This window comes from Cupressus sempervirens, chromosome 7 (assembly GCF_028749045.1).
Source record: "Cupressus sempervirens isolate cs-2001-9-10 chromosome 7, ASM2874904v1, whole genome shotgun sequence".
In the NCBI taxonomy this organism is placed as follows: Eukaryota; Viridiplantae; Streptophyta; class Pinopsida; order Cupressales; family Cupressaceae; genus Cupressus; species Cupressus sempervirens.
This window is the reverse complement of record NC_143124.1, coordinates 903,657,632-903,672,425: the sequence shown is the minus strand read 5'-3', so window position 1 is coordinate 903,672,425 and position 14,794 is coordinate 903,657,632. Positions and strand designations below refer to the sequence as shown.

The following is a 14,794-nucleotide window of genomic DNA, read 5'->3' as shown; positions in this document are numbered from 1 at the left end:
TTTTCTAGATCGTACTTAGTATATAAGAATAGGTTGAGGCCCTTGATGGGCACGGACGAATTTATTGTATTGAGCTTGCTCAAAGGAGGTTACCCCCTCGAAGTGGCCTGCGATCAGTAGATTCATTCTGAGTTCTGCTATCACTTTGTATTCTGTTATTTCGAGCATTCTCACGATATTTGTATAAGGAGGTTCTTCACATCTGGTATCAGAGCACTCTCTTGGGCTCGCTGGGTGGAAATTACATCAAATTTTTTTTTCTGTCGTGGCCTTCAGGTTCCTCTCACTTCCAATATCTCTTGTTATTGCAATAACTCTTTTCAGTTGTTCTTTTTTTTTTTTTTTTTTTTTTTTTTTTTTAAACAGTCGACTTAAAAAAATTCACTCACAAACAGAACAACTGAAAAGAGTTATTGCAATAACAAGAGATATTGGAAGTGAGAGGAACCTGAAGGCCACGACAGAAAAAAAAATTTGATGTAATTTCCACCCAGCGAGCCCAAGAGAGTGCTCTGATACCAGATGTGAAGAACCTCCTTATACAAATATCGTGAGAATGCTCGAAATAACAGAATACAAAGTGATAGCAGAACTCAGAATGAATCTACTGATCGCAGGCCACTTCGAGGGGGTAACCTCCTTTGAGCAAGCTCAATACAATAAATTCGTCCGTGCCCATCAAGGGCCTCAACCTATTCTTATATACTAAGTACGATCTAGAAAAGTAATACTACCTATGCATGTGGGATAATAAAATATACTCACGGGACGACTTACAAAGCATATGCGTCCAACAACACTACTCTGACAAAATAAACAGAAGGAACACACAGGTTCCTAACATTCCTCCCTTTGCTTTTAATCTGAAGTTTGCTATGCACCTAGACACAGCTAAATGCTTCGTTCCGAGGATGAAGAGGTGATGGAGGTACTTACAACTAATGCTTGCAAAACACAACGAGTATACTCTAAATTGTCAAATACTCTTTGGTTTTTTGCTAGGCAAGTTTTTACAAGTTTACTCTTGAAGTCTGCAGAGATAGAAAATGTGGCTAACTACGTGGCTAAAATGTTGGTTAAAATGCATTTTCCACGTGTCATTTTTGCTATTAGTCTATGCACTCTCTTTCAAAATCTGAATATTTCTTGGATACCTTTTTTAATTGATTTGTTTGCATAGAAAATATGTCTCTATACAATTTTAATTCTGAGTACTTTTATAAGTACGTGTTGAGTTTTTTTCCCAAATCAGAATGTATTGAGTACTTTTGGAGCCTTAAAGTATGCAAACTGTGCTTTCAAAAACCCTTTGTAAAATCCATTGCAAAAAGTAGGCAGCTATTCTTTGAGAGCAGTGGGTACAGTTTGTTGATTGTCGGGGTCCTAGTTTCAGCAAACTAGAAGGTAGGACAGACAGGTCTGCTATTGCACAAAGAATCCAGTTGGATGGTGGAAATTCATACGGGAGGACACATGAGACTTGAAACAATTTGTCATTCATTTCCTTTCACAGTTTATTTTTTTGAGAGCAGTGGCTACAGTTTGTTGATTGTCAGGATTCTAGAAGCTAGGTTAGATAGGGCCACCATTGCACAAAGAACCCAATTTGATTATGGAAATTTCATAGGGGATGACTCACGAGACTTGAAACAACTTGCCATTCATTTCCTCTCACAGTTTGCTAGTTTCTCTATTGCAGAGTTTTGGCTTTGCCCACGTTAAGTGAAACAAGCTGAAAGACTAGCTGCAGTTCATAGTGCCTTGAGACTTCAGGATTGACAAAATTAAATGGTGCGATCGATGTTGATTTTGAAGATGTTAGGCAGATTAATGAGGAGGTGAAGCCGCTAGGAATGGTGGGGCTACCATTGGATGATCCAATTCAAGAAGAGAGTGATAGTAACACATATGGTTCTGTGATTTTGGAGACAGGTAACAACATATTTCCAACATTCCCCCCCCCCCCCCAGTGCAAAGATGTTAAAAACTTGCACACCTTCAACTATAGTAGTTCAACTCTTTTGGCTCATCACATTGATTCAAATGAATGACACCTCTCACCAGCCTTGCATGGTTTATACCACAAATCACTCTTTTGTTCACTTTATATATGGATTCTTATTATTTTGCTGACCATTTCGAGATACATGAAGTGCATTACTGTTGTGCTTTTGTTCATTATACTTGGAGGTCACATAAGAAAATCACACTCATGAATAGAAATGGCCGCTATTGCGTTGGTGTGTAATAGCTGAATAAATTAGACTCAACAATGACTAGACTGGCCCTCAAATTTTAAAATATTGGGACTTGCCAAAAAACTCGTCAAAAAATTAAGTAATAAATCAGCACATTTATTGAACATTTGAAAATATATAATTTCTTAACGTATTTATAAAAAACACACATATATACCAGATTTGTAGAGCATATACTAATTTTAGATTTGATGAAGTAAGATTGTCCTAAGAAAATCACACTCATGAAGAGAAATGGCCACTATCGACTGGCCTCCAAATTTTAAAATATTGGGACTTGACAAAAATTCGTCGAAAAATTCAACAATAAATCAACACTTCGTATCAAACATTTGAAAATATATAATTGCTCAATTCTTTTAAAAAAACCACACATGTACACCAGATTTATAAAACATATACTGATTTTAGATTTGAGGAAGTAAGATTGACACTGCATTATAGTAGTGTTTACACAGGAATAACATATTAATACTATTGTAAATTATTCCCTAGTTTAATATTGTCTATGGTTTTATCTAATATATATTAATGCATAAATATTTTCTCCATAAATTTTTAAACAAATCTGATAAAAAGCTGAATGTTTCAAACAAATCTGAAGAAAACTTCCTGTTTTTTGTGCAGATAGAATAGGAAATGTTTTTTATTTGGTGTTGTGCAGGAAAAATGAGCTTCATTTGTCATGACTTAACAAAGAATAAAGTACCAAAGAAGATATTTGTTTTCACTTTATTAAGTCTTTATTGCCAAGATTGACCAAGTCTTGACTAAACTTTGGCTCTTTTCATATTTATTTACCCAAAATTCCCAACAATATTTTTTAGAACTTTGGCCACTATTTCCGGCGATATACTTATGTGAAGAATGACTTGCAATATCTTGCAATTTTAGCAATATACTACATTTTCTCAAGTATGTTTTGATGCTATATCTCCCCAATGATGTGGAATTTACAATTTACTAGAAATAAAATAAATTAGAAGCACACATTACAAGAGAAAACTAAACACTATTAAATCTTAAAAGCGGTCCCAAACTTAATGATTGTCGATAGAGTGTCGATTGTCCTTCCTCCATGGCCTCTTGTTGTTTGACAAAAGGGGTAGTTAGACAGTTTCCAGTGCGGACACGATTGTGCCGATTCATTGGCACTGTTTTAGACATTATAAATTTCGTGAACACTTACATATTTTGGCATCATTATCATTGTATGAAATATCATTGTTGTGTATGGAAAGCATTTGTTAAATGAATAGTATTTTGCATTGATTATATGTTTCTTTCCTATTCATCTATGGGCTGAACATTTGGTGCCGTTGCTAGTTCGAATTTGAAGTAGTATGGAAAGAAGAAGATAAATGGGAATAACAGTACAAGACAACTGAAAGATGAATGACGATGACGAAACAAATTTTTTTGAAGGAGAGCACAAGGCAACGCAAATCTTTCACGTTCTGTACTGCGTAGGTCTTGAAACTTTCGTACGGAGAGAGGCCACAGAGAACGGGGTTACGCTAGACAATGTGTGGGATGTTATGCACCCAAGCTCAACCACGAACAAATTTCTGGACCAACTTCCTCATTTGATCGCACAAGCCTACGTAGCATAGAAGAGACGTAGGGAGGAAGTACAACGCAAGGAACATCGTCAGGGGACTCAAGAAATTCTATGAGGAGAGAGACGTACAATGTCAGAAAACTAAACTGTGAGCTGTTGCGTCGTGGTATCAAGGGCACTCAGAAATATGTAATTGTCGCATAAGTCGACACATGATGTATACAGAATAAATAAATAAAAGTGTTTTTTTTTTGGTTTTGTTTTATAATGGTATATGTTAAATGCCCAATCTTTTAAATAAGAATAGGAATTTGAGGGAAGAAATCGACGAATTACAAATTGTGCATGGCAAAGCCGAATGACGACGGAGAAGAAGACAACTCATCGGGGAATAGACTGAGGGGCAACCGGAGGAATCACCTAGTGTGGTGGTTGTAGTGGGGTTCACAGGAACCAATAGAGGGTGCCACAGTTTGTTGGAACGGTGGGGATGGAGCAACAAAGAGTTGCTCGAGGAAACACGACATAGATTAGCAGTTCTTGAGGAGACAAAGGAGCAGTTTCTACATTCATCCCGTACACTATGAGAGGGAACGCGTGAAGAAGAAGGAAATAAGGCGAGGCCAACAAAAGACACTAGGGTGCAAGGAAGTGTTAGAGAGACACTGCACGGTGGTCAGAGTAACCCGCTGGGATCAACTTCTAAGTGTTCATCGACACGATCTAGTGGTAATCAAAGGGTAAGAAGCGCAGTGTCTTAAAGGCAAAAACTTCCAAAGTTCATAGGCGACAGGAAGGAAGATCCATACGACATTGCTGTACATGTGAAACTATACGGACTGCCTACTTGGTCACGGATGCGGATGAATGGTTGAACCAGTTTCCAGCCAGCCTATGGGGAATGGCGGTGGATTGGTTCTCCGACATGGACAAGTCAAAGATCTCCACATGAGATGATCTGAAGAAAGAATTCCAAGCAGAATTTCGACTGCTCCGGGACGATAACGAGGTTGTAGCAGAAATCTACAATTGTAAACAAGGGAAGGACACTATTTGAGCCTACAATCAAAGGCCCAAAGATCTTAGCCGGATGGTACTCAACCCGCGGATGAACTAAAGAAACATTGGTTTGTAGAAGGCCTCCATGGGGCACCGAGAAGAAAAATGAAGATAGTTTCGCCCACATCATACACAGATGCATACGACCGTGTCTTAAATCTATAAAGTGGTAGCAAAACAGCAAAGAAGAAGAAGAAGAGAAGTAAATCTTCATCCTCCTCTAAGAACGATGAATCCTCTGACGAGGAAAGCAGTGTAGACAGCGAGAAGGAGCCCAACAAGAAAGTACACGCACTACAAAAAGACTTAAGAGCGGATGCGAAAGGAATTCAAATCCATGATGGGAACCAGTGGCCGCATGGAGGAAGGAGAAATTTGGTGTACAGATTGCAAAGAGAAAGGTCATTCAAAGGGAGTGTGCCCCAAAAAGGCAGTGTGTGATCTCTGTCAGGTCTTAGGTCATTCTACAAAGGAATGTCCATTCAACATGAAGACTAGAAGCCAACAAATACTGTTCACACAAGAACAATCATCCACTTTGGGCACTAACAATGAGACCCAGGGCAACAATAATGTCACATTTGGCAGCTACTAGAACAACCGCCGAGGAGGATGGGGCAAGAATGACAACAGGAATCAAATACAATATGATTCCAAGGGAAGGCCCATAATCCAATGCTGGGCATGTAACCAATGGGGCCACTTCTTTAGAGAGTGTCTGAAGAATGACACTCATAAATTATGTCAATGGTGTGGTCTAGGGGACCATGAAGATTCTAACTGCTCGAAACAAGTAAACCTCATTAACATTGACGAGGAGAAAGTTCTGGTTGTCACCCGCAACTAGGCTAAGCAGGCCACCTATCCTGACCCCTGCACGGAGAAGCAAAAGTTGCGGGAGGCAAGAGAAGACGTAGAAAGGGCAATGAAGGCTACAAAAGATATGAAAGATACTATTCCTCAGCGATTGGAGGGAGAGAACAACTTGGTCAATTAGATTCTAAAAATGGAGGCACCGTTAGAGTTCAAGACCTATTACAAATGGTATTCCTACTAAGGATGACATTATTGAATGCCCACGCAAACCCGTTAGAGACGAAGGAATAACAAATGGTACCAGTAGGGTCGGCGACATATCCCTTGTTGCTGACAGTAAGCAACGACTGTCATTCGGTGGTGGTTGAGATGGGAATCTTTGGAACCATCCTGATGGACACCATTGTGGATGGTGGGTCCGGGGTGAATGTTCTTCTTGAGGAGATGTGGAGGAAATTGGGCAAGCCTACACTTTGGCCACCCATATTCAACTTGCTCGACATCGACCAAAAGGGGTTAAAGCTCCTAGGGACCTTGGTGGCTATACAAGTAATTGTTGGGATGCATCCATTTGTGCTAGATTTCGTAGTGATTCCCTTGAAGAAAAAGGGATATGATGCCATTCTTGGAAGAGGATGGCTGGTGGATGCGAAAGTAAATCACAATTGGAAGAAGATCTTGTCAATGGAAAGTGGAGGGTGGAAGTTTGCTATTGATCTTCGAACTCAAATGGTAAGTGAAGAAATGACATCGTCGTCGGACTTCGAGTAAGATGGAGAGCATCAGTCAAATGAGGGAAGAATGGATCCGAAAGACGAAGGTGTTTTAGAATTGGAGGAGTGTTCAAGAGACGAGACCGGTTCATTGAATTAACTTTTCCATTGGTAGATGGAAGACTATGAGCTCTTCCATACGTACATGCTTGGCATCGAGGAGCTAGATGATGAGATATTCCCACCAGAGTACGTGGAATACAGAGAAGGAAATGCAGAGATCAATGAGAGTTCCGCCCATTGCTTTGAAGGAAAAGAGATAAGATACAAAGAGCCGTCCATAGAGGCTACTAATCTTGGAGATGCAAAGAATCCAAGGAACATTCTCTTGGGAGACGGTTAGAACCCTGTATTGAAGGCCGCGACATTCAAAATCTTTTTGGAGTACAAAGATGTATTTGCATGGACTTACAAGGATTTAAAAGGAGTTAAAAGGAGTCTTGCCAAAGATGTGTGTCCACCGCATACAGTTGGTACCTAGAGCCTTACTTGTGCGGAAGCGACCATACAAAATCAAGAACTACGCAGCTCGCGTAGATGAGGAAATACAACGAATGTTGGAAGCCGACATAATATTTAAAGTTCAAATAAGTGAGTGGGTATTACCAATTGTGATATCCATGAAGAAGGACAAGATCCAAATTTGGATGTGTGGACTTTCGGTGCCTCAACACGGTCACAATAAAAGATCCCTTCCTATTTTTGTTCATCGACATGATTTTGGAAGAAGTGGTTGGACACGAGATGTATTCCTCCATCGATGGATTCTCTGGCTATAACCATATCTCCATTGTTGAAGAAGATTAACTAAAAACTACTTTTCTGGTGGAGGATGGAGTGTATGCATACAACCATATGCCCTTTGGATTGTGTAACGCACTTGCCACGTTTCAGAGGATCATTTTGCACATATTTGACAAAATGTCGATAGGCAACTTTCGTGCATTTTTGGATGATTGTTCCATTTTCAGTGGGTGAAACAATCACTTGGAAGGCATTTATAGGAATGTATAGAGAGGTGTTGATGGGCAAGGTTGGATTGAATCCAAAACAATGTCGGTTCATGGTTCCTCAAGGGAAACTACTTGGGCACATTGTTTGCAAGACATGATTAAGGACCGACCCTGATAAAGTAAGGGTAATAGTGGAAATGGAAGCCCCAACGGAGGTATCTAGAGTCAAGTCTTTTCTCAGGCACATTGGGTACTATAGAGGGTTTATAAAGAACTATGCCCAAATTGCTCTGCCCCTGGACAAGTTGGCATTGAAAGGAGAACCATACATTTGGACTTTCGAGCAAGAGATTGCCTTCAGAGAGCTGAAGAATAGATTATTGGGGGCACCCATATTGTCGTATCCAAACTGGAAGAAGGAGTTCCACATCCATGTGAACGCTTCAAACTTTGCCATAGGTGCAACGTTGGTGCAGAGTGGTGACCATGGCCTTGATCACCTAGTGTTTTTGCAAGTCGGCTACTGTCAAAATTCAAGAAGAATTATAGCACCACTGAAAGGGGGGCTCTAGGGATGGTGTACTAAGTACAAAAGTTCAGACATTACCAATTGGCTACACAATTTACCTTTTACATGGATCACTAGGTGTTGATGTACTTTGTGAACAAACCAATTATCCAAGGCAAATTAGCAGATGGTTGTTGCTACTGCAGGAATTCACCTTGACCATCATTGTGCAACCTGGGAAGAGTCATGTCATTGTGGACTAGCTCTTTCGAATCAGGTCTCGGGAGTCACCAAAAGGGGTCAATGATGATTTTTCGGATGTACACTTATTTAGAATCGCCATTCTTTCGGGATGGTACAAGTCTATAGGGGAGTATCTATCAATGTCTCAATTTTCGAGAGAAATGCTGCCAGGCAAACGATGGAAGCTAGTTATAAGGAGCCAGACTTTTCAACTAATAAATGGTCTTCTCTACAAGATGGGACTTGATCAAGTACTATGGTGATGTGTAATGGAAGAAGTGTGAAGTGTTCTAAGGGAAGCACATGAAGGACTAGCAGGTGGCCACCTTGGACCCGGCACAACAGCATAGAAGGTTTTGCTTGCCGGGTTATGGTGGCCCACACTTTACAACGATGCACGGGAATGGGTATTGAGTTGTGATACATGCCAGAGAGTCGACAAGCCACTCAAGAGGGACTTCATGCCATTAAACGCATCCCACGCCCAGGAGTTGTTTGAACGTTGGGGACTAGACTTCGTGGGTCCACTGAGGGCGAGTAGGGCTTGACATTGCCAATACATAGTGGGGGGTCCTGAAGATAGAGAAAGGCAGTTTGTGGTAGCAGAGTATTGGTGTCGGTATACAGAGAGATCATTCGCAAGAAGTCATAAGAAGAGATTCCGTTGAAGGAGAAAAGAAATAAGCTACATTCTGTGGGAGAGGAAACATATTTCATAGCATATCGTCCGTGGGAAAAATAAGAATATCCGCAGAGAAGTGAAAGACAACAAAGGCGTTGAACGTGGGAACCATTGCCGCCAGAGAAGCACTGTCGCAAAAGACAAAAAGAGAGAGCAAACCCTAATTGTTTATTTGGTTACATTAAAAGACAAAACAAGAGATCGTAACTATGGAGTCCACAAGGAAAAGAAAACAATAAAAAAAATCAGTTGAAGGCAAATATGGAAAAGAATGCGAGAGTTGGCTTCTAGAGTTCGAGTTGCGGGCTCGACAGCATCCAACAGTAAGAAACAAAAAGTGAAGGCCGACCTGTCACACCTTAGAGTTCAGTTTGAAGGGTTGAATGGCAGTGAGTGCCGAAGATGGTGGCAAGAGACTGTAGATACATATTTAATCAAACAAATTCTGATACGGGTGCAAGTAAATTGGGCAATACAACTTCCACTGTTTTCTATTCGACTGTTTGAATCGATCTTAAGAACTATGATAGAAACGTACAACAAGAATAGTAGAACAAGTACATTTTTGTACAAGAAGCACCTTATGACAGTCTCTTTCAAACCGTGAGGTTTTAGTAGGGTTTTTGGCATTGCTGGCCAAGGAGGTCGCAAAGTGGTGACCAACAATCACAAGTTGCTGCAAGAACGCAAGGAATATTGGGTAAAATTGGTGGGCCGCAATCTCATACTAGAGGAAATGGAGTCTGTGGTGAAAGGTGCCAAGAGCCGAGGACTAGGGAGAGATTTCATTCGAGCGGGCCATTGGAGATTTATTATGGATGTAATTAAAAGCAGGTTGATAGGGGCAAATAGGGCCTCAGATATTGCTTTGCCTCAGAGTACATTCATGAACGACATCATGAATGGTACTGTGTATGATTGGGCCACGGTCCTCGCCAATAGAATGGAGGATTTTATATTACATTATGGCATCGAACATTTTTCATGCCACATCATGCCATCGGCTTGTTTCTAGAAGCAACCCTTCATCAAGTTCCAGTAGACAACTCTAAAGTTCCACGGAGGGGGAAATTAGTGCCAGGAGAACCTCCAATATTCTACTGGAGACATTTAGATATGGGTGGAACTGCAGCCGGTCAGAAGAGGGTATTGTGGGAGTTGAATGCATATGGGGACACAGATAGTGGAAGGGAGGAAACCTTTGAGAGTAGTGGAGCCGACTTCGAGGAAGAGGGTACCTCGACAGAAGTTGGGAGCAATGCGGCAATCGAAGGGTCCACATTTTTCACCCATCCCCAGTTGCCAACTTCAGCACACTTGACAACCACTATTTTGCTTATTCCTCTGTTTGGCTAAAGGCATGTGCTAGTTATCATGACTGCATCGATGGCCACTATAGATGTTATGACTCCATAGAATGTTTCACTAGATCCAGTTGCATTAGCAGCGCCAGTAGCAGAGATAGTAGAGATGTAGGTGCCAGAGCCCAAACCTCAAGTTTGACTAGATGTAATTGGCTTTGACGTTGTGGTCACCATATCTTCATCTTTGTTGGTTGAGGCCCAACCAATATAGTCAGTGGAGAGCATTGAGACGACACAGGCAGTACAACCCGAGAAGGTTGAGGTAATGGATATAGCTAGTGCATTCCTGCGATAGTAGTTACAACTCATTCCTGTAGAGGTCGGTACTCCATTCGGTCCTCGAGGCATGGAGAGGTATCCCTAGGAGCAGTTGCCACATTAGAGCCACAGGAGGTAGGAGTACCATAGTCTGAAGATGCACCCAGAGAGGAGGAGGCGACACCGGATGTGGACGTGGCTACCGCTAAAGAGGTAGAGATGGATACCGATAGGGAGTGGAATATTGATATGTGGGAAAAGAAGATTATGGGTCAGATGAGGATAGATGCAAGGCATACATCAGAGCTATGGTGGTTGTGATGGAGAGAGCACACATCATTGCATATTAGGCTTTGACTCGTAGGAAGGGATTACATTTGATTCGAGCCTATATATGGGGGGTCTGTCTTGAGCGTTTTCGCTCCTTCTTTGAGGCCAGGGGATGGCCAATCGTTGAAACACTAAAGATGTTGGCTGATTGGGCCACAGAGCTTGAGTTGGGACTATGCAACACTCCTATGGAGAAGCTGGCACACGAGATAGTGGGGACATATAAAGGCATTTACTATGCTCATAGGCATGCATAGGCAGATAGGGAATTAGAGAAGATTGCAACGGTGAGGTCTACTATAGTCGAGATAGAGGCTAGAGAGAAGTTAGTTGCTGAATTGGTTAGCTAGCAGACAACATGGGCAGCAAAGCGCATAGTGCTCTTATGAGATAAGGAGAAGGCTGACGAAAGATTATAGACGATCGAACAAGAATTATATATAGTTAAGGCCTAGGCCATGTACGCAACACTTCTCCTAAAGGAGGCAATGGAGGTTAAAACATGAACGCAGAAGGATTTACGCATCTGCACTGATCAAGTTTATGAGTTGCGCCGATAGCAGAGCATTTCAAGGATGCAACCTCCTCCCTAGTCTATATTGTTTCTATGTTTGTATGTTTGTATGTCGACTGCTAATTTTGTTAGTTTTTGAGTCGCCAGGAGACGATGTTTCTTTTTTGGGGGGGGATGATGTTGTCAGGTAAAAGGGGTAGTTAGACAGTTATCGGTGCAGACACGGTTGTGTTGTTTCATCGGCACCGTTTCAAACATTATAAATGTCGTGAACACTTATGTATTTTGGCATCATTATCATTGTATGAAATATCATTGTTGTGTATGGAAAGCATTTGTTAAATGAATTGTATTTTGCATTGATTATATTTTTCTTTTTTGTTCACCAATGGGCCGAACACCTCTTGCCTCCAACCTTGAAATTTTTCAAAACACATTCTTTATCACCAAGACAGGACAAGTCTTCTTGGTTAGTTTCTTCAGATGAGGAAGTGGGTTGATTTGTTTTGTCATATATTTGATCATATCCCCCATCTTATGATTCAAAATTATATGTCCTACATTATTACAATAGAAGCATTTTATGTTCCCTTTAAGTGAGTATCTTGAATTTAGGCTTTCCTTTTCTTAAAAGTGAGGTTGCTTTGTTAATTACATGTAATACTTATTGAAATTGTGATTCCTCATTATGGTGAAGTAGAGCAGGGATTGTCTTTAGGGCTAATGTTTACCTAGGTTTGATTTGAGATTGTGAATTTATCAATGAAACTTTATTTATTTATGAATACTCATCAATGAAAGATAACTCGAAGCTGCTGGTTTCCATAGATAATCCACCTTAATTGGGAGCACTAGTGTGGAAAACTAACTAAATTATAGATCTATGTCAATAATGGTTTGTCAATATACTAATTAAAAACAAGGAGTAATCAAAACTACAAATCCATCGTCATTGTTCTACCAACTTACTGCCTCTATCTTTGCATGTATACCCAAAACAATCTATTTATAGGCCTATTTGGCGCATTACTATGGCTGAAAAAATAATTACAATGTCCGGTCGAATTATGACCAGTAAGTAGATTGAAGATAAGGAGTAATCAAAACTACAAACCCATCTTGACCATTCTACTAATTTACCACCTCTATTTTGCATGCATACCAAAAAGCAAAACAATTAATTTATGGGCCTATCTGCGTTAAAACATTTTAATAACCAATTGGATATATTTATGTATAGAGGAAGGGTAGACCACTCACCAAATTCTTAGGTGGGGTTTCTTTATCTTGGAATACAAACCCTACCCTTAATTGAATTTGAATAGCACAACCAAAGTGATAAAGGGTGCTAATGCAAGATCCACACTGGGGGGGGGGGGGGGGGCGTTGTTGGTGTCTCTTTATACTCATTTCATTGTGCAAATCTTGTCAAGGTCGACTACAATTGAATACTTGGAGGGAAATCCTGCCATCAGACCTAAGGCAAAATTCAGGTTTAAAAACCCAAGCGCAAGTTGGTCAATCAACTTGTTCCGAAGAACGAGTGGACAGGTTGATTTGTTCCAAGTAAAATCACCTCAAAATTTGACAAGATCTTGAGAATGTGAAAAGGAACAGGGGAAGAAAACAGAAGGTTGCCACAAGGCCAAAACAATTCACAAAATTCGAAAACAAATGCATGGGTTTAATGTGAGGAAATGAATTGTGTGATTGAGTGGAAAAATGGGAAATCATGTCTAGAAGTGAGAGCCAAGTTGAGTTTAAGCAAGATTGAAGGATAAGAACTTATAATATTTGAATATAGTGTGCAAAAGTGTGGTACAAGGTCCTATCATAAGAAAGAAACGTGCTAAGTAAGCGCAAAATGGTTTCAAAATGAGCACAATTTTAAGTGCTTACTTTTTAGGAGGATGCACTTTATATGTATAAACTGATTATGTAAATCAGATAGATGATTAACATAAATCACATTCAAGTCCATATAAAAAAATAGAGAACTCTCTACTTTAGTTCCTTAGACATCCTAAGTGTGCAATGAGGAAAACCCAAATGCTACATATTGTGAAGAATAATTATTAGTTATTAGTAAGCTCTTTCTTTCTGTTTGCCTCTGTTGTTTCATACCTTACCATGAGTGATGAAATCCCAAACATACCGTTTCCTCCAATGATATATTCACCTCTGAACTCTACATGTTTCTAATTATGCTTGTACATCTCAAATTTTTCTTTTGTATAAGATATGCTCGTGTTCATTGACCTTTTGAAGGGAGAGCATGAATGAAGTAGTGACTTTTCAGCTTCTCATTGCACCAAATAGGTTTTTTCCATCTCTCCAAGTTTTCTTATGCATATATATTTATATTTTGAACACAAGCACATTTACGAATGTGTGTGCATGCTAGTATATTATTATGAACACATATCCATGGCAACACACTCAGAGAGAAGCATGACTAATAGTCAACATTGAACTACTGAAGTATGATGTCAACACAAAAAGATATAAGCAATCATGAGGGTAAAACAATGACGACATGTCGATACAGAGTGGTTTTCTTACTTGTGACTTGAAAGCGTAACTAATCAATACATTGAACAAGACATATTTACTGTGAGTTTGAGATATTGGAGTCATGATGTCTCACTATTCTTCCTCATCTGCTCTCATCTTTAGATCGATTCTTTCCCTCCATGTCCATGAGGGGTATTTTGTTTCCTTTGACAATTTCATTTGACTAACAATTCATACCATAATATAAACATTCAATAATCTATCACCATTAAAATAAGATATTTATATCTATTGCTTATCTAACTGATATTCTCTTCAAATCACAATTTTTGTTAAACATATTTTAAAAATGTATAGCAAAGCATTTGAGCTAGGAATGTTCAGGGTATAGTTTAGGATTTCCTTTATTCTTTCTGATGCTATTCCACAAGACTACATAAATATAACAAATATCCCATATAACATCCAATGCATTGCTACGAAAAGAAGTTCTTGTTTCTAGACATCTGGCTCATGCTTTTGAAATTTAGAGAAGTTTTGTTGATTTGAGATGTGCTTTTCCAAATCGATGTGCTGTGCTGAAACTGACAGCATTTTGGTGGATCTTTTCCACCTTGTGTGGCAAGCAACATGAAAGCTTTTGCTTTTAACTTAGGATAACAAAGTTTTGTCTATGTGTCATTTCGCTGTGTAAGCAGAGTGCTTTCCTTGGATTTTAATTGTTTTCACAATAACTAATATTTTACATATGAAGAAAATGTCTCTGTCACCTGTTAGGAAGAGGATCTTGTTATTGCATGATATGCTTCTACTACTAAATGCTTCCTATGTAGTTGAATTTCTCCTCTTAGAGATTCATTTCTCTATCTGACTTTTGTTTCCCTTTTTTATTTTGAAATGCATGTACATGGTGGGTTTGTATTCTGAGCTACTGATTTTATTTCCAGTTCCAGTTGATATT

The 14,794-nt window shown here is 39.7% G+C and overlaps 1 protein-coding gene across 3 annotated transcripts in view; it reads left to right on the top strand.

Moving 5' to 3' along the window:
- Window positions 1-14,794, top strand: part of RAPTOR1 (Regulatory-associated protein of TOR 1) — a 142,631-nt gene that overhangs the window by 71,716 nt on the left and 56,121 nt on the right. The gene's annotated exons all lie outside the window — the stretch shown is intronic.